The following is a 25,453-nucleotide window of genomic DNA, read 5'->3' as shown; positions in this document are numbered from 1 at the left end:
AATACAAATACAGTTGTAAAATAGACAAATATATTATAACTATGTTATTAAATGAGACACAACACGGGGTGTTGCAAGTATTTGAGAGCTGTTCAATGCCGTGACTGGGAATTACAAGCATGCAAAATCACGCACTAAAGGGGCTTCAGTTCAAAATTAACTGCAAGCTTCCCTCTGTTACTTTTTAATATATGATTTTAGAAGTGATTTTGCTCAGATAATACTTCTTTTTTTTTTTTCCTGTAGAGGGCTGAAGAAGTTTGGGGCACGCTCCCTCTTTATGTGTAAGATGTGTTTAAAGCAAAGCATTTCAGTATAAAGACAGATGTGCAGAACTCCTGACATTGAAAGCCAATGGTGACAACATCATGCACCTGAAAATGCACACATGGCTGAAATGCTGTAAAAGGTTACTGTGTGTCAAATTTTTTTTTATGTATTACCCTGTGAGTAAATAATAAGACATCAGAGTCTGTCTCATAATCTTTGACAACAACCCTAACCCTGTCATCACGGCCATGGGACAAACCAGCACATACTCAGCTCTGACCCACTGAGCCTTTTATCAGTGTGTGTCTCCATGGACCAAGCAAATAAAGGGCAACTGGTAATTTACACATGAATCAACTTTCTTGTCAGAGCAGGCACCAGAGACATCCCTTTTCTCTACACAGTGAGGAAAAGCATCCAGGTCTGAGCTTGTCTCTCCAGAAATCACACAAGCCAAAGAGCAATGTATTGGGAAATGGTGTGTTGGCAGAGGTATGCTCTTTTGGACACCAGATAAAAAATGGCATCCGCAAAGAAGCAGATAAATACCGGGCTTGAAACAGGACTGACAACAGTGAGCCTTTGTCCTATTCAAAACATACAATGTCATACAAACTGAAGCCAAGATACAATCCCGATAGAAGATTATACAAGATATCTGAGTGGTTATCTGTTAAGGAATTCAGCCTTATTTTAATAAGGGACAAATCTTGCAATGCCTCAGGTCTCATTTCCACTTTCCTGCAGCTGCCTTTTGAAAAGGTACAGAGATTGTTTTGGGCTTGCAAGACACTGGACATGGGTATGTAATAGCACTGGTAAAATCCATGAACTTTATTTGTGATGAAAATTAGCCTAAAACATTGCAGTGTGAAAGTCATCAGTAATGATAGAGAAGTGCTTGCCTTCAGCTTATATCTCATTATGAAGAGAAACTTTTATCGGTCCATAGGCACCACTCACACTCTCTTTCCTACAGTGAAAAGCAGTGAAACACAGTACAGCACAGTTCTGTTGAATAGTCAAGATCTCAAAGGCATTTCTGTAGTTTAAACCACCAAAAGAACCATACTGCTATTAAACAAAGACAGATGTTTTATTGCTAGATTTGGCACTTTATACATGCCTACTTCTGAAAACTTAAGTTTTTGTGCACTGTAACATCCACTCTGCTACTGCAAAAGTTTTTCTCTGCATTCTTAAAATGGAAAGGATGATGCAGACTGCCATCAGTGAAAATCTTGAATTAAATGTCAGAAGTTTGGTGACCCAACACTACAATGTTTCCTTCTCAGCATCAGCAGATTAGGGCCCTCCACTGATAGATTCCTGAGGAAGGCTTTCTAGAGGCAGGAGTGCTTGCACTCTTGATTTCAGAAAGATGTATTTTCCTTTCCCTAGTCTTTTTCCACCCTACCATTGATGCTATTTCCCTAAGCCCCATCGATCACTCTCTTGTCTCCATTTCTGTCACTTGTGCTAACATTTGCTTGGAGGAGCCAGGACAGATTAGAAAGGTAGGGATAACACTGCCAGCACTGCCCATCCTCCAAGCATCTCTTAATAACCGTAGGCACCAAACAAACGCGTAATATACAACTATTTAAAATAAGAAAAAATAAATTACTACAGTTACAGATGCCATATTTTGCCTTCTCTAAACCTGAAATGTGAAATAAAACTTAATGTTTTTCTTCTTTTAACCCCAAGTAAATTTCCTGTTTTCTACAATTCTCCCTTTCTCGGTTGTTACCTGTGTTTTGTTTAACACTTTTTGTTTTAGCCTGTCTTTTGTTTAACACTTACCCAAAACCACATTCATTTGTGAGGAAACTTCAGCACACCTCTTTCCTTCCTAAAATGTGTGAGAATACAGATATGGTTCAAGGAATTGATTTCACATTTCCAAAAGAATTTCCGTAAGATAGCCATGTCCCTGATGGACAAAACAGGCCTCACTACTGAATCTAATCTTTCTATCATTTACATTATGATAGTCAGTTTTAAAATTACATGGGTTGGATATGCATTCATTTAAATTTAGCGGCATACAGTTGATATCAGATCTGAGTTTATTAGCGTGGTGCATTTTCTGTGAGCATAAACTGACTAGATGCCAATGAATTTTGAACTACATAGTGAAGCCAATTAGTTCTAAGAAATAAAGTGTTACTTCCTCTAGTGTCATACTAACTGCTACAGTATGAATTGTGCTGCTGATAAAGATGTTGCTATAAGCCAAAACAAAACTACAAAGACTTAGTCAACTTGTAAAATTTCCATAAGCATAGTAAGAAATTAATCTTTGAAAGAGTTGCATTTATATTGCAAAATATATGTCTTTAATGGTCATTGAAAACAAAGGTAAAAATCCAATATAAAATGCAGGGTCTTTTCACTGACATGAAATCTCACTCTCTCTATTTTTTGGTACTCTCTTTGTGTAAATCCTGTGTTAACACTCTTAACACCATTCTCACCTGATTTGTTAAAGCCAGCACTGATGCCCACGCTCACTGTGACTAGACAGTGACTATATACTCCTCCTGAGTGTGACTATAAAGATCTTTCCTCGTATTTTAGAGCTTTGACCATGCACTCTTCTATTTGGTTCTTTCTTCAGCTCTGCCTTCTTGATCATGTCTCACATAAGAATTTTTTTTTTTTTACTTTCAGAGTTCAGACACTTCATTTATGCTGAAAAATTTAACACAAGGAAGAACATTGTTGAGCACTGAATCCAGCTGGCATTGAATGACCTGTGCCTGTTCTCAAACTAAACTCTCCCCAGCCCCAAAACAGCATGATAGCATCCAGCTGCCTCTGGAGAACAGACCTGGGGAAATCTTCACTCCAGAACTGTGTATAAAGAGCATCCCCTGGGCATGGGCACACATGCACCAGCCATTCTGTGAGGAACACAAAAGCAGAGGCAGCCATGAGCGCTGTTCTCAGGCACTTTTATTTACTAACCCACACATATGTGAGCTTCCTGTCTCCTGCCCAATCTCATTTCAAATTCACTCCTGCCTGCAGTCAACTCATCCAAGTGAAAGTTCTCCAAGTGTTAACTTCAGCGACCTTTTTCCATAAACTTCTGCAGACCCACTTGATGAACTTCCTTCAAAAGGCCTGTGCCAAGGTCAGGGCAGACCCAGTGCATGTACTACTGCCAAACTGGACCAGGCATCATGAAGCTCTGCCTAATACCAGGTGGCTTCCCTTAACAAGACCAGCTGAAAACTGCAAGAAAAACACTGTCACTAGCTTTTCACCATCAATACATCATTGTGAACACCTGTTCTGGTGGCTCACCCCATTTTGTTGGTCCTGTCCAGGATTGCCTTTTGCAGGAGCTACAGAAGCTCTGAACTTGTACCCAGCAAAGATGGACAACAGAAACAAGAAAGGAGGCTGACATTTTGTTTTCACAGTCAGGACAGATTAAATACTGACAGCCCTTCTTGGCATGCACATTCAGTGGTGAAAGGTACTGTTGCCCCCCTCCAGCCACACAACCTTATGGGTTTGTATTTCCATCCTCTGAATGTATGTTCTTGTTTTGCCTTCACTTGCCTTGACTAGTTGAAGGACCTTGCCTTTTCTCCTTTTGCAGAAAAGCAGAGTCTGTCTCTGAGAGCCCAGATCCTCTGCAGGAAGAGAGTGGTAGGTCCCTTGCATTTATGCTAAACAAATCAGACACCTCCATTGCAAATCTGATTTCACAGATGTTTATCTGTGATACTGGAGCACAGTGGTGTGGTACACTTTTCAAGTTCCCTCATTAGCTTTAGTAAGTCTCTTTTGTAGCTAGAAGCTGGTCAACCTTTCTCACACAGTTCAGATGTAGCAAATATCTCTTGCCCATGCAGAGGGGCTAATACACAAATACTCATTCCCATGTAGAATACACTAAGGCCATATTCTGACTACAAATGACATGGTCTTGTTTTCTCTTAATGTCTAATTAAAATCCAGCAGTGACTGAATTAACTTGGTTTGCAAGGGAATCCAATTATGAACTTCAAGATGGAAGGGCAATGAGATGGCATCCAAACGAACACTGTTAAAAGAGCAGGCGAATGCTGGCAGTGAAACTCAGCAACTTCCTTAATCACACAATCCCCAAATAAAAATACATTTAAATGTGGAAGTAAGAACACACTTTCTGAACAAGTCTGGGAGAAGCCAGAGGACCTCGGCACCACCCTGCCCAGAGCTCCCAAGCACATCGTTCAGGCAGAACTCAGCTCATTAACACAACTGCTCCTTGGACAAACCTGAATACACACACAGAAGGGCTTCTGAGCTATCCTCTTGTCCTGGGTTGACTATATGATGCTTTTATCCCCAATCGTCTTGTTCTGTTTATACTGAATAATAAGTTTTAAACCTTTAAGACTCTTCCAGAGAGTGAAGAGGGGAGGAAAGAAGCGCACAGTTTGTTTTCAGACTGCACTCACTCCTCCACATTCCTGCTCCTGGACTGTGTTGTCTGCGGATGTACAGTCAGCAGGACAGAGCTCCTCTTTTCCCCCTTTTTTTGCTTTTAGTTAGTTTTAGCTTGCTGAGGCAAAGAAGTTCCCTGGACTGTGATTTTTCCTTTTTCTTGGATCTGTTCAAGCCTGCTCTGGACTGAACACCCAGAAGAGCACCATCAGCTCCACCTGAGGCCCCTTGGCCGGGCCTGGGCCGCGGCATTTCCAGCACCAGAGAGACTGATCAGAAACTGAGTGAGCCGAGCTGCAACCCGGGGAGGGGACTGTTCTGAGTTTGGTTTTTTTTTTGGAGCAGTGAGAAGTTTTATTGTTTAATATTGTTTGGGTTCTATTGTTCAATAAACAGGTTTCTTTCCACTTTTTCTCCAAGGAGATATTTTCTCCCGAACCGGTTGGGGGGGAGGGGGCAATTGAATCTGCTTTTGTAGAGAAGCCCCTTTGGGGGTTATCTCCCAAACTTGCCCTAAACCAGGACACCTCTGAAGCTGAAGAAATCTGCTTTCACCAGTGACAAACTCACTTGTGGGATATGACTGCCTAAACCATTTACATTTTAACATCTCTGCTACTCTTAGCTGGTTATGGTGTAATTCAGCTGCTCAGTTAAACAATTTACAAGCCAGAAAGAAAGAGGACAGGGCTAATATCAGAAAAAACAAGCAGAATGCAATTCTTTACTTGGATGGGTTAATCCAAACATTAAATATGCTGCATTCTCTGAAAGGAATAACTTGAGGCAGTACGTGGGTCAATAAAATGTTTGCAGGAGACCTTTAGCACAACTGTACTGATAAATTTGCTGACAAAAGACTTCCGTTGTTTCTTTGATTACTTCTGTCGATAACTTTATTTCTTTGTCCACCTTTTCTACTCTGCCTTTCCAGCTGAGCTGAGGATAGTCACATATATAAAAATAGCGTATCAACAAGAAGATACAAATTTTTTACATACAATTTTTTCTCCTCAGAGCTGACATAAATGACCATTATGATTTGGACAGTGTGAAGTGCTCCCATATCGCTGCAGCTATCATGACCTGCTCAGGTTCACTTCTATAGTATGCACAGACCTTCTCTGCATCTGCTGAACCTACTGCTGAGCCCCTTCCTCACACAGGGCGTCTACACAGTAATGGCACTGCAATTCCTAAGAAGTAGTGGCGCTGAAAACACACATGGGGACCAACTGCAGCTGGTAGCTGTCCCAGGTAAAAAAATGCTGCAGAAATGGTGTATGCAAACCCCATCTTGGAAAAGAGATGTATTTTTGCATGTCAGGAATAACAAGGTCATCATATAGAAATACTTGCAGATGTGCCAAACTGGACATTTCTCTTTTCAATAAGGACTACTGATCTATTTAAAGACCATACCTCAAGCTAAGTATTTAGATGAATGACTTGGAACTTTATTCCAATTCATTATTGGAATTAATGAAATTTTTTTAACTGCATTTTCCTGTCACTCAGGTAAGTATTTTTATTAATTTTATTAATAATTTTATTTTATTAATCTTTGATCTGCCACCAAGAATAAACATGAAACAGGGATTTGCTCAACTTTTAGCCATTCAAAGTATTCAAATCTGTGACTCTCAATCTCTCCCTTCTGTATACACAAATTACGCAAAACACGAACATTTAACTATTAATAACTTATTAGGAGACCACAGAGAACATGATTTAAACCTCTATGTTAAATATTGCTTTAAAGAAGACAAAGTTATTTGTGGGACAAAATCAGACAGCAATTTATCTAAAATTTGTTCAAAGAGAAAAATATTTACATTTATTTTTATTTAGATGTTAGCTGAAAACATCTCATTTAAAAAAAAAAATCTGTAAGACCAGCAGTAAAAACATTAATGTCTGTTCCTGCATCAGAGTGCACTCCAGGCATCAAATAAATCCCAACATACATTCTACTTCCTTTATTATTCCCTGCAATTTTTTTTTTTCCATAATGAGTACATTTTATTAAAATTAAATTTATATTTTAGGAATGGAGCAATTTGAAATATTGGCATCTAAAGGGCTTCTTAGGCAGTATTACTTGTTTGACACTGAAGGTTTTGTTTTGGTACAGAATATAAAACCATTTCCTCAAGATATTTTGTGTTCAGCATAAAATATTAAAAATATCTCATTTCCAAGAGGTCTGGTGGGAGTTCATGACAGATGCGTTGCATCTTTTTTTAAAAAACTTTTTGCAGCATTGTCGTGTTTAATTAGCCCTGATGATTTACCCATGACAGTATGAACTTGAGAGGAAAGTAGAACATAATCTTTGGAGCAAAGAACAAACATGTTTTTGGGGAAAGGGGAGGGGGCGAAAGCACTGACTTGAGGTGGTTTATAACAAATGCCCTCAAGTAGTCCTGTGAGTTTTCACTTATTTATGCACCACCATATGATCCATCATTTTGCCTTCTGTGCTACAAACCAGGCTTCCTTCATGCATCTCACATGTTGGCTTTGCAATCATGTTGCTGTTCCTGTCTGTGGCTGACAACTAGTTATAGAGGACCAACCATCATGGACAAGAAAAAGGTGAAGCTAAAAGCCTGCCGTGGATGAGGAGAGGCACCACTAATCATACACTACCCTTTCCAGGCCACCACCTTGAGATTATGGGAGAACCTAGGAACCAAAATGTGAACTGTCCCTAAAAATATTTAGTTTTGCTGGCAAGGTTTCTTTCCTGTTTGGGCCCTGTGCAAAAATACCTTGTCAGAAATTTTCTGAAGACACAGAGTTTATCAAATGAGGCTTGCAGCCATGGGACCAGGTGGCTAGGTAGACAATGGAGAAGCCGAGCAGACAGACCCCAGTGCAAGAAGGGGGAATGCAAATTTCATTTGCATTCAAGATGGGTAAAATGCACAAAGTTAATATTTTTTATAGTTTCAATTAAAACACACGGCTGGTGGTTTTTTCACCTGACTCCAGCCTCATACAGCAAGGTCAGCCCTTTCAGTGAACAAACAGCTCAGTCGCCACCAGTGTAGCTGTTATCAACAAGGGGAGATGTTTGACACAGCCTAAAGCTGGGGCATGAACCCTGGCTAAGCTTAAGACATTTATCTGACAGCATCAGCTTGACACTCCACAAACACATTTGCTTTCCATGACCTCAGAGCATTTGTGATTAATCAAAAATGCATCTTGGATCTTGAGAACAAGCTACAAGCAGGCATACAAAAAAAAAAATATGCTCTCGATCTCACTTATTGACTCCAGAGGTATAATGAATTTAGAAATAGCAGATAGAATAAAATGATCAATATGTTCTCACTTGTCCATGCAAGAGCAAACTTTATCCCTCCAGCAACAAACATTGATCATGTAAATGTTTTAGAGCTGCTTTCAAGTACAGAGAGCAAAGGCATGAGGACTTTTCAGGAGGGGCATTACATGGAAAAGACACTGGTGTATGTACACTAGCACTTGGCTAGGAAGTGTGCTGTTAAAAGATGCGGGGTGCAGCAATGCACCTGAGCCACCTCTACCACTGTGGCCGTTTCCACCGGTACATATTGCTAACATCCAGTTTGGGAAACACTGTGCCAAGTGATCTTAATAAAACATTATAGAAGATACTTTAAAACTTAATGAAGGCACATAATCTGCTTCAGAGAAAACTTTCTGCCTTAATTTAAATGAGACAGTTATAACATATCCCCTATGCACTGTTTACAATTTATAATTTATGTCTCAGTTCAAATACACGACTTTCTGCAGTCATCTGCTAAGTTATATGATTAGCATTTGAATATTGTAATATTCTGCTTCTTGATACCAGAGTAATATGATGCAGTACATTTGTATTTTAATACGTTCTTTTTTATTCACTAATAAGCATACCAAGCTCTAATTAGTTGAGATGAAAGAAATCATGCGCCCTACCCAGTCTAATTTGAAAATGGTTATATCTCTGTAAAAACTCTTCACCATTTCATTTATTAAATCTCACTCTTTTTTGGTTACCTACTGCTCAGGCTGTAAGTTGTTTGTGCTCATACTGCACCATCATTCTGCTATAGCAAAACTACTGTATGTGCTTCAGTCCCTATTGGCATGGCAAACAAACTTTCATTGCATGTGCTCTCAATAAAATGGTGGTACTAATTAGAAGATATAAACTCATGCTGAGACATGATATGAATTGGTGTTATGCATCTCTTAAGCTCACAGCAGTATTAGATTTATATGGTTGATGCCCTCAACTAATATTTAACCAGAAACACTCAATTTTTTAAATCTGAAGAAAAATGAAGCAAAAGTGAAGGTGCTTCATTAAAGCAATTCACAGATTCTCAGTAATCCACACTCCACTTATCTCCACACTCATAAGTGAAAAACAGAAAAAAAAAGTAATCTTTTCCCCCAGTAAAAACTGAGAAGACGAATGGTGTAGTGAAAACACATGCTATTGTTACCTAGTGTCAATCCATCATTTTTCCAAGGGAAGACCCCAAATGACTTGGCAGTAGATAAGCAAACATCATCCCATCTTATGGAGAAGGCTCGCCAGATAGAGAGCTGATCTCCCTGGAGTCTGGAAGCAGCTATCAGCCTACAATGTGGACTGCTGCCATTAAAAACCTTGTCCTCTGATTACTTTTTAAAAAAAGAAAAAGGAGGAATTTCCTAGTCCACAAGGGCTAGGAAGTTACACAGGTACCCCAACTTCAGCCTGATTTAAGACAATGCATAAACGTAGGTTCATGATGACCCCACTGCTCAAACTCTTGCAACATGTGCTACGGACTCTCTAGATATCACAGTTGTGTGTTTTGACATCCATGGTGAAAATGAGCAGAAAATCTGACTGTTCCATATCAAGAAATATTTTTCCTAGTGCTAATGTGCCTTAAATACCTTGTTCCACAGCTGAGTGGCCTGGCACCTGCTGCATGAGAAATAGCCAATTACTGTTCAGTGTCTCTAATTTTCTGATTCAATTAGCATGCTTCAGAGCTTTCCACTTTAATTGCAAACTACTTCACAGTCAGCTCTCTGATTAATCATTGCCCATCTGCAAGCCATCGCAAAACTTGGTGGAACAAATCTCTGTATGTTGGAATGCTGGGAGCCTAGAAAATCAAACTTGTTTTGGTACATAAAGCTTTAATTTTGTTTGCCCTTTTCAGCTGCACTTTTAAGAAGCTCTGTACTGATTAAACAGGAAGTCCAGACAATAATATGCTACATTATGCATATAATTACTGTAAATACAGATGAGACTGTAGAAGGTTAGGTGCTAACATGTATGGCGTAGGGGGTCAAGAAAACACATTTGCAATCAATTTCTCCCCATTACAACAGAAAGGAGGTATTGGTCGAGGAGGGAGAAAGAGAGATATGAGATGGCGATGTAGTCCCATGCATGACTCCGGAGGTATTTTTGCAACACTACACAGCAGTACAATCATCATATGCTATTTCTGATTTAATTGTCAAAGGAAGCTGTTAACTTCCCAGAACTTAAAATGTTCAGAAAGTTGTATTAAATTGCTTAAATACCACACCTAAACTTTCATTTATTGCATACTTTCAGCTTCAAGCTGAACACCGGCTGTTGGGTAGGACCATAAGATAGCTCAGTTGTCATGGTGGTGCTAATTTTTCCTGTATTTTACTACTCTCACAACAGTAATACCCACTGAACCAATACAGATTACCTATTTTATTCAGGCACACATTTACGTCTCTTATTCAGGTGCACATAAACTTCCTGTCCAGAAGACTTGATTAAAAAAGCAGCAGCATATCACACATCAGGGAATTAGCAATTCTATTACTAATGAATTATTTTGCATATGAAAATATAAACACAACTGAAGCTTACAGACTCAAAAATTTTGCTTTAAACCCATGCAACATTTCAGCATGCATTAAATTCAATATGATGCAACAGTGCTCAGTTTCCTGCACCATCCTGTTTTGAGGACTTCCCTGAACTGGGACTACTGTGAAAATTTTGTTTTGAAATACCATCACTTAAGAACATGGTAATCTCCATCATAATTTTAGTAATTCCAGGTTAATAAGAGATGTCCTAATAAATCCTAAGAAAAAGCTGAATCAGCTCATTAACTTTTCTAGTCATCAAAGACGATTCAAACATTGCAAAATCGTAATAGTGATGCTCAGATGATACCTTGTGACAATCGCCAAGGAGCCATACCTCCTACACTCTGGCAGAAACAAAACTGCATTACTGACACAAGAAAGAATAATTACCTAAAGCTCTATTATTGATCATCAAGATGATGCCACTATGCCAAAGCTGGGATTTGGACTTCTTCTCCAAGGTCCTTAGATGCTTGTAAAATTTCCAAAATATATTTAAAACCCATGCAGTTAAAGCACTGCCTTTCCATCCATCTAGCTGAATGAAAAATCTTACAAAAATTGTTCAGAAATTCCTGAGGTGAGCATTGCCACCAAAAAAAGTGTATTTGCAAACACACCTGAATGCTGGAGACACAAAACAGATCTCTGCAGAGTCTTCCCTGGCTTTTGTCATTTTCCCAACAACATTTTTCTATGCCAGGTGAGGTAAATGTATCACCTTTCAAGAATAATCTATGGAAATAAATGAATGCATGTAACACAATGAACAATACAGAAAATGCAAACACAAGACAGTCTTTCATTCTGTGATGTGCCAGTTCAATATTTCTGTGTGTGTAGTCAGTGTACTTGAGTAGGGTGACATAACAGATGTAGCATATCCAGATTACCAATTTAAGATGTATTTCAAATCATGCTGAGGAACATGCTACTGTTCCTCAGCAAAAAAAGAACTGAGCTTTGCTGGTCTGTGAAAAAAAAAGAGTTGTAGGAGTTCTGCACATTTTTCCAATTTAGCTTGTGTTTCTGACATCATTGCAGCCTGCATTATCTTTTTTAATTGAATCACAAGATTATCAAATGGATCTCCTCTATTATGACCAGTTTGGCATACAATCACAGAATTCAGAAACAAAGGCAAAAAATTGTGGTGTTTTCAACACTTCCAAGAGAGTACCTCCTAAATCTCACAACACTGTGGAAGGTTTTAGCCCCACAATGCCCACTGTCGAGGCAAGTTATACAGCTAAGGCCTGATAATCTACTTTATTTACATACTCAGTTTAGTGAGTGGGAGCCTGTTCTTAGGGTTCTGCGGCCAGGTTACCTCAACAGTCCAGCATGCAAGGCTATATTCTTCCCATCACTTCCTTGACAGCTTACTTGTGTTTAAACCCAGTTCGCATCTGCCTTCCCAAGATATGGGAAGGTTCCCATTCTGCTTCTTTATTCTGAATAATAAGAAGAACAAGTGATGTGAAAGTGCTTAATGCCTCTGACTCAGATGTAGAAAAGTCTGCAGGCGTAACAACTTGATCATCGTGATCTCCTGGACCACCTCATGGAGGCTCAGCAAAGACTGCACAATACTGGTGTCTAGAGAAATCAAAGTACACAGCCATAAATTGTCTTGCCTGGGCCTGTGTGAATTACAGCTGCTCCTGAGAAGCTTTGCTGGGGTGTGAAACACCAATCTGCAGACTCCCAGCTCTGATGCTTAGCCCCTGCCATTCTTATGAACATTTCCAGCAAAACAGGTAACTTTCCCAGTGCAGCTATTTGGGTTCCTTGCTCTGGAAAACTGTGCAATCATCTTACAACGTATCTACTGAGTTTTGGAACCACAGAACTGAAAAAATCCAATTGAAAACAGTTATTACAAAAACCACTTTATTTCACTTCATAGAGGCAGATTATGAAAATAATCACTGCCACAGGTACAACGAATTTGTACTGGCTGACAGAGTCAGCATCACCATTGTTTTCCAATTGCAAACATCTCTATACCTTTGCAGGGTCACCTCTGTCCTGCTTGAATTACCACCCCAAGGGGACCAGGGGGAGTGGACAGCAAAACAGTGCACGCATGCTGGCATGGAATATGGGAAAAAGTTCTCAATCTCTGTGCTCTTAAGGTCCTGCTACAAGTAACATCAAGTCACCTCTGACTTCCAGACTCACTTGTGATCCTGCCAAAGGACCTTTGATGCACTTACTGATTTTCCTTTCCACTTAATTCATGACATTGACCTGGGATAACTGCCAAGCATATTTCATTCTGGCTCTTTTAAACTTTTCTTATGGTGCTGTGTGTTTGTTTGCTTTTTCTTTTTTAAGCACAATTTCTACAGTTTATAAAAACTGCATTATTTGAAACAGAAAAAAAAATTTGCATTCTTGTTGGATTTCTTGATTTAGCTTGCGCTATTGAAGCAATGTGCTAAAACTCAAACTTTTATGTTTTCTCTGTTTTGAGTTGAAAAGGGTTGTAACAGCCACAAAAACAACTGGGGGAACATATTATTATTTTGAAATACATTTAAAATACTTTTATTTTCCCCGTTAAGAGAACATGGAATTTTAAGTACCAGAAGCTCTGCTTACCTTTTTCACTATCCCTGCCTAAAGACATTCAATCTCTGCTTCTGATATTTAAGAAAGGTAAGATATATTACTTCCTAATTATGTTAACAAGTTTAAAGCTACAAGGCAGAGTGATTTTTACAAATGAGGATTTTATCTTCCTTAGTTCTTTGTTCCTGGGAAACACTCCTCATCCTTCTACTGTCTTTTAAAAATTATTGAATAGAGATGCACATCTAGCATTTTGGGCTGCAGAACTGGTAAATATGGAAGGACATATTCTGAAATGTTATTTTAGTATTTACTTAAGAAACAACAAAAAGAACTTTAAAAAATACATCAGCAGAGGGGCTGGGCTGCTATCAACATCTCTCTGTCCTAAGTTAGTGGCTGGGGTAATTTGGAGGATGTTAAGTATCCAGAAACTATATGACTTGAAGAGTAACTACAGAGGTACCTTGTCAAAGGCAAGACCCTATTAACAAGTTTACTGAGAGATTTTAGACTTCATTACTAGTTGCTCCCAAGAGGTGTCAGTCCATCAAGACTCCAGCAGGATACAGCAACCTGACTCTTATCTGACTTCTGTACTTAAAGTGATGCACCAATTACTGATACTGCCCTCTATCAGATTTCTGCTGAGCTCCATACATGGCATATTTTCTAATTTTAATCCAAGCAGACCACTGAAACTTCGTCCAATTTATTTCTGGCCAGGTATGGGCAAAGCCAAAAATTAGAAAAAAGCCCCAGAAAATGTCCCCAGATGACTTGGCGGTAATAAAACATGAATACAATTTCTCTTTCCCATATTATCACAGGCACTGAATTACCATCATATGCTATTACACACTTGTAAAATATTTATACAGCTCAGGTGAAAATATATTTCACCCAACAGCTTGCATATTGCAGTACCCATTTTTAGCTACTGGTCCCTAGTGCAGAGCAACACAAAGGCTCAGGGCATTTTTAAAGCAGGGACAAAAAGGCAACTCTTTACTTAGATGTTTTTCATGTAGCTGTGAATAAAAATTTATATTCTAGCTTTGCTCTAACTGTGGCAAACTCATTCAGTCCCTGTTTGGGAATGCAGAGTCTATTCTGGAATGGATAACTAATTTATTTCACCAGATATTACAGAGAGGCACGATAGAAAAAAAAATCATCTGCATTTGTTCAGAGCCAGGACAATATCAAATATACTTGTTTATACAAGTACCTATGTATATGTTTATGATGTCTCACTGCATTTTTATTCATTATTGTAGCCATAAAGGCATTAAACTTATTTTAAAAAATTAAATTACTTCACAATAACTCTTTTGCATTATTATCAACATAAACTCAATATATTTAAAATTAGCTTGAAAATCAGTTGTTGTGCATATCCCAGAGGTAGTTTAATACATCCATCCACATATGTACGTAGATGCTTATGAATATCCTGCTGCTTTGAAAATGACTCACTATGCTATTTCACCACAATTTGCATTGTTATAATAGGATATTGACTGATTTTAGGTTTAAGGGACTAACACAGTATTCAGTAATGACTCTGTGCTACAAGTTTATTGCAAATGCCGAAGGTTCATTCACCCCAAGCAATTCAGTCAATAACCAATTTTTATACTTCTATCTCCTTCAAAATTTCAAACCAATAATCCCTCACCTTTTTTTTTAAAATTATTTCAGTATCAGACTAACATTTCCCATGGAAATCAATATGGGTGAGATCCATTAGCCAAAAATCTGCAGCACTGCAATGCAAACATATTAAAAATATTGATCTTGCAGGCTACTGATGTTTGATTGACTTTAATGTTTGTAAGCAGCAATAACAGAATTTCAATGACTGAAACAAACTTTTGATTAAAATTATAGATTTTAACTTTTTTTTTTGTATTTTACTGTTTCAAAGGGTTTACTTGTTTGCTGTAAATGATCATTGTAGTGAAGCTTTACTTGGTTTCTCCTTTGTAAATATTAAGGTCTGTCCCAGGTAATACGTCTTCAGTTATACTTTCTATCACTTTTGATGTTTTGGTTCCACTTCATCACATGTATAACACCACTATGGGCAGTGCCAGATGTCTTTTTGCAGCATTTTTGCTTCTAAATCCTCTCATCTTGTGGGTTTTTATGCACCCAGCAGCAACACAAATTTGACCTCACTTTGTTTTCCACTATCCATTAACTTTGGCTTATTTTTCCACAGCGGGTGGCCAGGATTTTGCTAAAGCCATCTTTCTAATTTCATCCTCATTTCAATATAAACGTCTCACATAAAACAAGGATATTTTCTATACTTTGTTGGGTCTTTTTACCTTGGATATGAATACGCCTTCATTGCCATACGGTCTGAATGCTCCACCACCTGGATCACATTTAGTATCACAGAAGAGAAGAGGCATCCTTGCTTTAGGGATGGGGAAGCTAAGCATTGAGGAATTAGGGGGATTACTTTGGACCACCTGGTTCCCAGCTAGGTCCTGAACGCTATGATGAAGTAGCTCCAAAGGAGAAAGTTTTCTTCAGAAGGCACCAGTACTGATGACTGTCTTAGGCTATCCAAATGGTTGTTTGCTGTGGGTGACACGTGGTTGTTGGCTCCTGTGTGCTCTGGGCTAGACCTTTTGTCTTGGGGCTGTGTCAACTACATAGAAATATTTGGGAAAAAAGAAATGAGATAGACTACTGCAAAGAGATACCAGCGATGGGCCTTTAAGACCTTTGTCTTGAGAAGATTGTACCAGCATATGCTGCTGCACCACCTGTAAATCTCCAGTGGTCCATACTCATACAGACAGTGCCTATATACACTCCTGTGTATAGACAAGCACTTGACAGTGGAGCTACAGCTTCATCATTCTGATGCCTGGCACAGGGATATGCCACCTGGGGCCCCTTCCAGGTTTGCAAGTCCATGATTCAGTACTATAACAGCTTAAGATACATCCTCTTTGGACAGATCCTGTGATTTTTTTTTTTTTTTTTAAATCATAATCCTCTTTCTGCTGATATCCAACTCCCCAGCTCTATAGCCCAACCTGTGTCCAGCGGGGAAAAATTGCCTGAAGAAAGAATAACTTAAGGGATGAGGTATGTAGACACATTTGTCCTATACTATAAAGCAAAAGAGATACTGTTCCTGTACAGCATTTAACACAACATCCAAGATACAGCGCCAGGACCTAAATCCTGTTATGAAGTCATTGCATGAATGGAGCTGGGTTAATATTACCTCCTATGCATCCCACTAGCTGAAGCTTTCCTGCGGGGTGCAATGCCCAGAAGACCTGTGCCACCAACCACTACTACTTTCTGGAAAAGCTTTTGAGCACTGACCCCACTGTCTCTGGCTTTGCAGTCCCATTAAGCTTTGATGCTTGTTACTACTGATTGCCCACTCTGAAATATTAAAACAGGGAAAGCAAATTAGCATTACTAAGAAGCTACATGTGGGAAGAGGAAAGACAAGCTCAGCTCTGCGCTGCTCAGTCCTGCTTCTTTCACTGCGGGACATAAAGTACTCCATGATTGTTGCCAAACCCCTCAGAGCAGGCAGTGCTTTGTCTGCGCCTTGAGATCTTAGGAAGGACTAAGAAACAAAACTGCTTCTAATTATGGAATGTTTTAGGTGAAGGGCAGACAGCTTCCCAAATCAGGCAGAGATCTCTTCTGTAGAGAAAGAGTTTTATGGCAGAGAAATTCCGTATTGACCATAACCTTGTTCAGAGACTGTTAAACTTTGAGTCTTCAACCACCTTCAGGTAAAAAAAAAGCAAAACCAAAAAAACCCATGCCCCAAGACCAGTAAACTTAGAACAGTTATGAGCCTCACTACAAAAAGAAATTCAAAAGGATGGGTAACATTGCAAATGGTATCCTACTTTATGTGCACTGTGAACACACATTGATTTATAATCTTCAAAATTGAATTACCTGGCTCCCCAAACACAGGCAGAACAGGCAGCCACAGTACAAGCATTTTTTATGTACTCTGTCAATATGTCTACATATAGTCTGAAAACTGCTGCAGGCTGGGGAGCATATTTCAGAGCTCCAACACACAAGCTTCCTGCAGACTCAGTTGCAGGAGTTTTAAGCGCTGTTGCTCTCCGCTGCTTGTCCTGCCTCTCTGCTGAGCAACCGCCTCCGAGGCAGAATTTGCAGAAATGAACACAGCCATCATATGAATACAAATGCTTTTTTTTTTTTGCAGTTTAATGTTGTCATCTTGCAGGAACATGGATATCCCTCTGAAGACTTTGGTAGAAGGGATGTAAACAGCAAAAGGATGGGCTGAGACTCACGCTGTTAAACAGCCTCAAAGTCTTCACAAAGTCTGTCTTAACATACATTTTAGGGCCTAGATTATGAGCCGTGAAGTCAGGCCCTTGCCTATTAAAACATATTAATTTAATATTTTCTGTATTATTTTGCCAGTATCAAACAGAAGCAGGTTGGGCTCTGCTGTGGGTTGAGTGCTGCAAACAGACATGAAAAGCTCTGCATCTCACAAGCCATACTTCAAGCTCCTATTTATTAATCCTAAGTAATGCATGGGACAGAGTACAAAATGTTCATACCATTCATTTATTTGCATATTCATCTTGTCTATCACAGCAAGGAGACAAATTTAGAACGTTTTTTGTAAGATTTGCCTTCAGCGTCTAGCTGTTAGAGTAATTGCTAGCGAATTACTATTTGCATGAAACAGTCTATTATCCAGTATTACCCATTGAAGCAGATGGCCCTTATTTCATAATACAGACATATACGGTGGTGTCTCTCTCCTTGTTGTCCATCCAAGTTCAGGACAACTATGGCAGACCTGGGTGAGGAAAAGACCTGCACACTGACCCTTGAACATGCAATCTGAGCTTGGTATCTCTCCAGATGGCTAATGCATTTTTGTGTCCACCAGCTTCTGAAAATTCACTAAGTAATAATGAGGGTGACTTAAAAATTGTGTGACCTAAAAAATAATTTGAGGGTTCTTGCTTCTTGCTGATGACAGCTGAAAAAAATTTAAGTATCTTTTCCACATCACTGGATGGGCAAAAAAAAAATCTATATCAAAAATTGCAAGACCAGAAATTGATCAGTAAATAAAATACAGACCACTGCTAACTCGCTACAAAACTATAAATAATGATATCGTAGTTAGAATCTAGTATTTGCAACGCTGCACATTAATCACTCCTTCACTTCTGATATGACAATTTGCTGATGACCTGAGATGTCCCTACCATCCACGCAACAACAGTTACTGCCATCTATATTTAACACCACCATCCATGATCACGATATCCGAGCAGATCAAGAGTCAATGAAGTATAACATATAGAAAAAGTAATTTATCTGGAACTGGCAAGCAGAGATTTGAATAAAGGCTCTGCCAAGCCATGGCAAGGGCCACTTCCAAAAAATTAGTGACACCTTTGGTGGACTGACTCCTCTTTCCACCAGATGCTATAATGCCAACTCTTCCCTTTGGCTATGACAAACTGATTTTAACCCTCTTCTGATTGAACTTAGGATGAAAAGACATCTAAATAGAAGTACTTAGACGGACTGGGACTCGTTCTATACTTTCCTGCAGCTCTACACCAGAGCAGAGACTGTGCACACAGTCTCCTGCAGGAAGGTAAGCTACATGCAATCAGCCTTCAAATCAGGGTATTAAATTGACCTGTTGTGTTATCTCAAGCCTATTAAAGTGCCTGTAACTGTTTGCTTCTATGTAAGAGATTGACATCTGCCCCTGAGCAAGAATGACACTCAAAGCAACCCAAACTGCTGCTGTCCTTGCTTGAGTCAATGCATGCAAACCTTACACTCTGCTACCAAAGCAAATTACTCAGGACACCACACAAAGGCAGACAGAGGTATGCTATGACCTCTGTGATTCTGTGATTTCATTGAAACTTCAGAAAAGAAGAAGAGAGGGCTGCCTGGGCCAGTCTCTCAGTGCACAAACTGATGGTCAAATGCAAGAAGATGATAGACATCTCCTAAAAAAGCACACAGGATCTACATAACCCAGTGACATCAACAGTGACAAACTTTGTGTGCTCAGAAGTTTCTGGATTGATTCATTAAATTCCACATGGCTGAATGAATGATGCATATTCTGAATAAACAAAGCAACCACGTGCAAATACTGTATGGCCAAAATGTCTTCTCTTATTTAATCTTAAAAAAGAAAGAAAATGACACCCTCTCCAAGTGAATTAATACACCACTAAGTACTGACTATCTCCTTAGTCTCTATACAGTACAAAGAATCAATTATAGATTCAGAACTAATCTGCAGGCTTTCAGGATTTTTTTGCAGCTATTTATGTCTTTCATGGCAAGCCTTGAAGACTGAAACATAGAAAGTGCTTGAAACATAAAAGCATAACTTAAATAAGTTTCACACAAACACAATAGAAAACCCAGACCAAAACAACTTTTTGGCACTAAAAGCATATGCTCTGCCCCCTGCAGCTAGAAGTTACAAACTGAGAGTGCATGTTTTCAAGCACGGCTGGTGATTTTGGACAGTAAAATTAAAGAAATCTTTAATCCAGCAGTTTTCTCACTGTACATTTACTCAAGCATCCCCACTGTCCAAAATCCCAGGACTTTGGGGACCTAACATCATGGAAGGAAAAAAAAAAATATACTCCCAAGGTACTTATTTTGATTTGGTTTATGCATGTTTTCCTCTAGCCGTATAATTATTCCAATCCACACATGCAATATATTGCAAATGCAAGAGCACTTTGCTCCTTTCTTTCCTGGGAACAGAGTGGAAATGAAGCTGGCCACAGCCCACACAATGCTGGTTAAAGGCAGTAGTGCTCTCAGTGAAGAATTATTTACAAGCTGCAAGATTAGGAACTAACCGAGCAGCACAACTTATTTCACTAATTTCACTTACTGCAAATCACTTGCATTAAGATGTTCTGGAGTTAACATAAACAAACAAGACTTCAATTTTTACTCTTCTGTGTTTTATGATGGCATGCAAATGGTTTGTTTACTTATTATAAATTACATGCATCTGTTTTTTCATTTTATCTTCTTGCTATCATATTCGCAAAGACATCCAGATTTCAAGCGGTTTCCTGTACAGATGTATTCAACAAATTCATAAATAAAGTGTTCATAAACACTTTACTAAGGCTTATTTGTTACTCCCTGTGTGTGACAGACCATCTCAGCAATGCGATATATTTGTTTCACTCCCTGACTGGGGACACTCTGGACATCAAAAACAATGACAAGGTATATAGCCAGTTCCTGGTTAACATCTCCTAACAGACCTTCTTTTGCTATTGTATGTCAGACCAGAGAGGACACTGTTATCAATAACTGTCAGTCCTCTGCATCTGGACGAACATAATAGATAATGTCACCCAACACACCTGCCAGAAAGCAAACCTAAAGATTTGCTACATTAAAAAAATAATTCTATTATACATTACTAAGACAACTTTGCATGACTGTATTGTATAGTGTTTATTCAATCTTTTAAAAAGACAGGAAGAATGTATTCAAAATTATGAAAAGAGCTTAAAAACTGAACCTGAAAATCTGTGTAATCTGGATTTTCAGTTGCTTAGCTTTCTTCTTCTCCACCCATTCCTACAACCATGAACAGGTGCTACACGGATGTTGCAGGGTCCATGCCCTGGCCCACAGCAAGACCTGATACCCCTACATCCCTTTTGGCAAACATCTGTTTGCCCTGTTTTTAAACACCTCCTCCATGGGGCATCTGAAGACAGTAACCCCAGATACACCACTAGAAAGTTTCCCTTCATGTCTAATCTGAATTTCTCCTGCTGTGATTCAATTTTATTCCTCTTGGTACCATTTACCAGGTGTGCAGAGAAGAGACTATTCCTTTCCTCTTTGAAACACTGTTTCTGTCCACAGCAATTAGCTGAACCTGAACAGTCCCCAGATAATAATCTTGGAGCAAAGCAGGTACTCACACGGCAGAAACTTGGCACAAAGCTTCCTTGTAACTGGAATGCATTAAGGAAATAAGGAACCTTGAGAACATCTCATTCTAAGTGTGGAGATTGACAGGTTTTGCAGACATGCCTCTTCTCTCATTTCTAACAAGTGGGCCAGTCATCCCACTTCTTTTTAGTGAAGGTAAGGTGAAGAAAAACAGACTACTGCTGCAGAACAATCATGTCCAGTTTGGCTAGAGATGAAAATTTCAATCAGTTCAGGAAATGCAACCAATGCCATGGTTACCTACACAATAAATACTTGAAATTAATTCTTTTTCCTTTTATTAAGCAAAACCAGGAGAAGGAGATGGTTACAGTGGGTCAGAGAAAGTGTTACATGATGGCTGCAGAGGGAAAACACAGTCCACGTGTTTTCCCTCTGCAGCCATCATGTAACACGTGTATCCACCTTAGAAAAAATTATCTGCAACCAAGAGAGGAGGTCATCTTTGTGCTTGCAGAACAACTTTTACAAGACTCCCACAGTGAAATGTAAGGCGCAGCCTGAAGTTACCCAGCTGAGCACACAGCTGCCAGGCTGTGAAGAGCCACCAGAACATGAGACAACCTGTACAGCTAGATACTGAAATGCCAGGAAGTTTGCAGGAAATGCGAAGGCGCCACAGTCAGCCTCAGTTTCCTTATGCATATCCCTTTCCTGTAGAAAATCATGGGGCCTGAGATGAAGATCATATCACCAAATCGTTCAGCAGATCTCAAGAGATTTCTCATTTCTGTCCAGAACTCAGGGGTTCACTCACATCCATGCAGAGAGGCAGCTAAAAAAAATCTGCCACCTCTCTGATGCTCAGACATTAGTAGTTGGCCCAATTTCTACTCAACACACTGTACTTTTGCTATGGATAAATACATGTAAGGTAAACCTTACAGTTATTGCCTGAAAGAAAAGGAAACCAACTCTGACCTTGTAAATAACCTGTGTATGTCCTTGTATATATACACTCACCAAGATTTTTATATGTGCAAGTGTTGTGTTATTATTTATTGTAGCTGTTTTGTCAGTAGTTTTTTTTTTTTTTTTTTTGGTATGATTAACTCTAGTAATTATTACTTCTAGTTAATAAAGTAAGTATCTGATTTAAGTGAAGGCTCATTTATCTCCATGGTGTAACTGTACCCCTGCTAATCTATCTGCTACCATGTTGGCTCACTACAACTTTCATGGGAAGCAGGTGGCCTGAAGGCATTTAACATCCTGAGACCTCGTGGTCCAGTTTCCCAATGTCCCCATCTTAATTTGAAGAAGAACACTCCAGAATGAGGTGCCTCCCTTTATGGATTCAACCAATCCCTTTCCATCAATAAGGACTAAATATGAGCAGATGCACATAAAAAAATAACAGTTTACTAACAATAAGAACACCAACAACTAAGAAACAATAGCAAATAATCACCAGATACAAAACTGCTAAACTTCACAGACTACCCAGAACAAAGAGAGACCCAAAATGCTGGGGATGTCCCTGAGTGCATGGTTTGGAAGACAAAGAGAAGCTGGCGTCAGTCTTCCCTCACCGCCCTGCTTATTTCTCCAGTTGCCAAGTTCTGCTGAGAAAGGCAGCTGGCATGTTCTGATGGTGGCGGGAAACTCGGTCTGGGCCAGCACACGCGGAGGGACTTTTCCTTTCTGTCGGCAGGAGACAAGCAGGAGCGGGTCAGGCGATGTGTCCGGGCCGCGGTGACTCCGTAGGCTCCTCCGCTCGGCTGGGTGCCGGGCTTAGCAGCAGCAGCAGGCACCTACGGAACTCGCCTCCAGGCAGCTCAAAACTTTTAACTGAAGTCTTTCTGAAATGGGAGAAAAAACCCAAACCCCGAAAAGAGAAGCAAAAAAGGAAAAGCCTCTGCCTAAGCAAAAACTAAGAAGCCAGAGAGGCAAAACCCACGCCGCAACACAGCATGCCCGAGCAGACTTTCTAAGGGCCAGACCACACCCTTCCCCACCCCAACTCCCCTCCGTTTCCCAGCGGGAGGGTCATAAAGAGACAGAAACAATTTTGGGCACAGATAGGTACGGAATACAATAACTGTTTGGGTGACCACGACACCCCCACTGAGACAAACTAGATAGAGTACACGAGCAGCGTAAGGCTGCCCTGCAACACCCATGCTAACGCTGCTCATAATGATAAGTCATAAGGGATGCTACTCTGAGCAGACTTTTGGAGATGAGTGATGGATTGCTGACAACAACAGCAGGACAGAAAGAGTAAAACAGATGTACTTCCTACAGAGTGGCAAACCCAGAGGCAACATGCTACCTACCTCCAACCAGCAAGAATATAAGAAAAGCGAGTATGTACGATCAGTAGATCAAGAGTTCCTTATATAAACACCAGGGATCAGCACAGGTCAGAAAAATTTAAAACACACTGAAAACCCATTGGCTTACAAATCTCCTCAAGGTTTTGAAGTTCACGGAAACACAAATTTTCTGTCAAACTAGAGGAAGCGTATGAACCAAAACACACAGGAAGCCAGGATACACAGATTCAGCAAAGACCCAGTTCTTGTGCCTCAGATTTTCACTTCTTGCCTACATATGTATATGCAAAATCTGGAATGAAAATATATCCCGTTTATCTCACCTAGAGACAGATGTCTCATGTGGACATGGTGTTTCTACCAAAAGAGATTACAAAACTTTCCGGAAGGTGCTCATCATAGAGGAAGGGAGCACACATGCTTAATTACACGTAAGCAATTAGAAAAAAAGGTAATTCTAAATTATTAAAAAAGCAGATCCACCATAGCAGTCCAACCCACAGTAGATCATCCCTTCAGCATGTAAGAGGAGTTTGAGATGAAGCAGTAGCACAACTGGGTAATGCTGCCTGCAAATGATAAACTGATGCTCCCTGCTCATAGCCCATTTTTAATTTTTAAGAAAGAAATCAGTGAGCGCAGATAAAACATGGAGGGCTGTAACATAATCCCCTGGAGTGATCTTGTCACAACATGTGTTCCACAATTCTACACTTTTTCCTTTGCACTTTGTTGTATGTAGTAGAGCAACATAATAAACCAGTAGTAGGTACTGTTTATACTAGCTCTCAAAAGGTTAAGAAGCTGATTATAGCTAAAATCAGCTTTGCCTGGGGCTTCAGTGGCTCTGTGTAATCAAATTAGACAAGCAGGACACAGTGTCACCTAACATAAACCATGACACTTTCTTCTCTGTTTTGACCTTTTTCATTAGATGAGCAGGCTAGGTTTTAGCCTAGTCCAAACATTTTGAACAGATTAGTTCCCAATAAACTCTGAGTGATAAGTCAGGCATTCATCCACATCCTTTTCTTGAGTGACTCAGTGAGACCACACTGAAGAGGTTCCCCAGTAACAGTGCCAACCTTGCTTTCCCCCAAAATAACCTCTTCAATTAATTATTTTTTGGGGGAGAAGGGGTGGGGTGGGGGTGGACAAGGTTTTGAAAGGTTAATGGCAATTACTTCAAATCACAGAATATCTTTAGCCTCCATATTTGTCTCAGTTATTTTATTATTTTGATCTAGAGCTGCAGAACAATGAACAGGTAACTTCACAAACACAGCAGAGAAGGCATTAGCATTTCTAAGTAACCAGAGGTAACCCACTCAGCATAGTTGTGGCTCACTCTCTTTACTAGCTTCACTACTCTCTGAAGTCAAGCAAGGTGAACACTATAATGGAGGTGTTTAAGGGGGTTTAATAATGTAGACAGAGGATCAAGCCAGCCTGACATCAGAAGAACTCTTTCCACACCACCATATCACAATTAAATTTAAATGTAGACTGCAGTGCCTATTGCTTCCATAATCTTGCCATCTTTGAGCATGAAGGGAACAAAAGATTAAAAAGAAAAAGAATATATAAAGAATAATAATGGGTAATTTAGATAAAAACATGTGAGTTAAGAAATTCACTATGCTTTCCTGAATTTTCTGCACTAATCTAAAATAATTTTTTGGATCCTTACATATTTGATCTGTAACTTCAAGTCCAGCTCTGCTTGTGGATGTACTGCAGCTAACTGACAGACCTTTTATGTTGTGAAAGTAAGGATACGAAACAATAGCTTATGCAGATGACTTGTGCGTATTTATTTGCAGACAACAAATGGTTATTTTAATTAAGTCATAAATGAAAAATTAAAGAAATCATGCCTCCATGCTTGCACACCCTTGTCAGTTCCTGCTAATCCAGCAGTACTTCATGAATTTGTATGT

At 39.5% G+C, this 25,453-nt stretch overlaps 1 protein-coding gene across 4 annotated transcripts in view; it reads right to left on the bottom strand.

Moving 5' to 3' along the window:
• The window catches only part of FAM172A (family with sequence similarity 172 member A), a 250,086-nt gene that overhangs the window by 24,778 nt on the left and 199,855 nt on the right, over nucleotides 1-25,453 (bottom strand). The gene's annotated exons all lie outside the window — the stretch shown is intronic.

Source organism: Onychostruthus taczanowskii, unplaced genomic scaffold (genome assembly GCF_017590055.1).
Source record: "Onychostruthus taczanowskii isolate IOZ18803 unplaced genomic scaffold, ASM1759005v1 scaffold72, whole genome shotgun sequence".
NCBI lineage: Eukaryota > Metazoa > Chordata > Aves > Passeriformes > Passeridae > Onychostruthus > Onychostruthus taczanowskii.
This window is presented reverse-complemented; position numbering and strand designations above follow the sequence as displayed.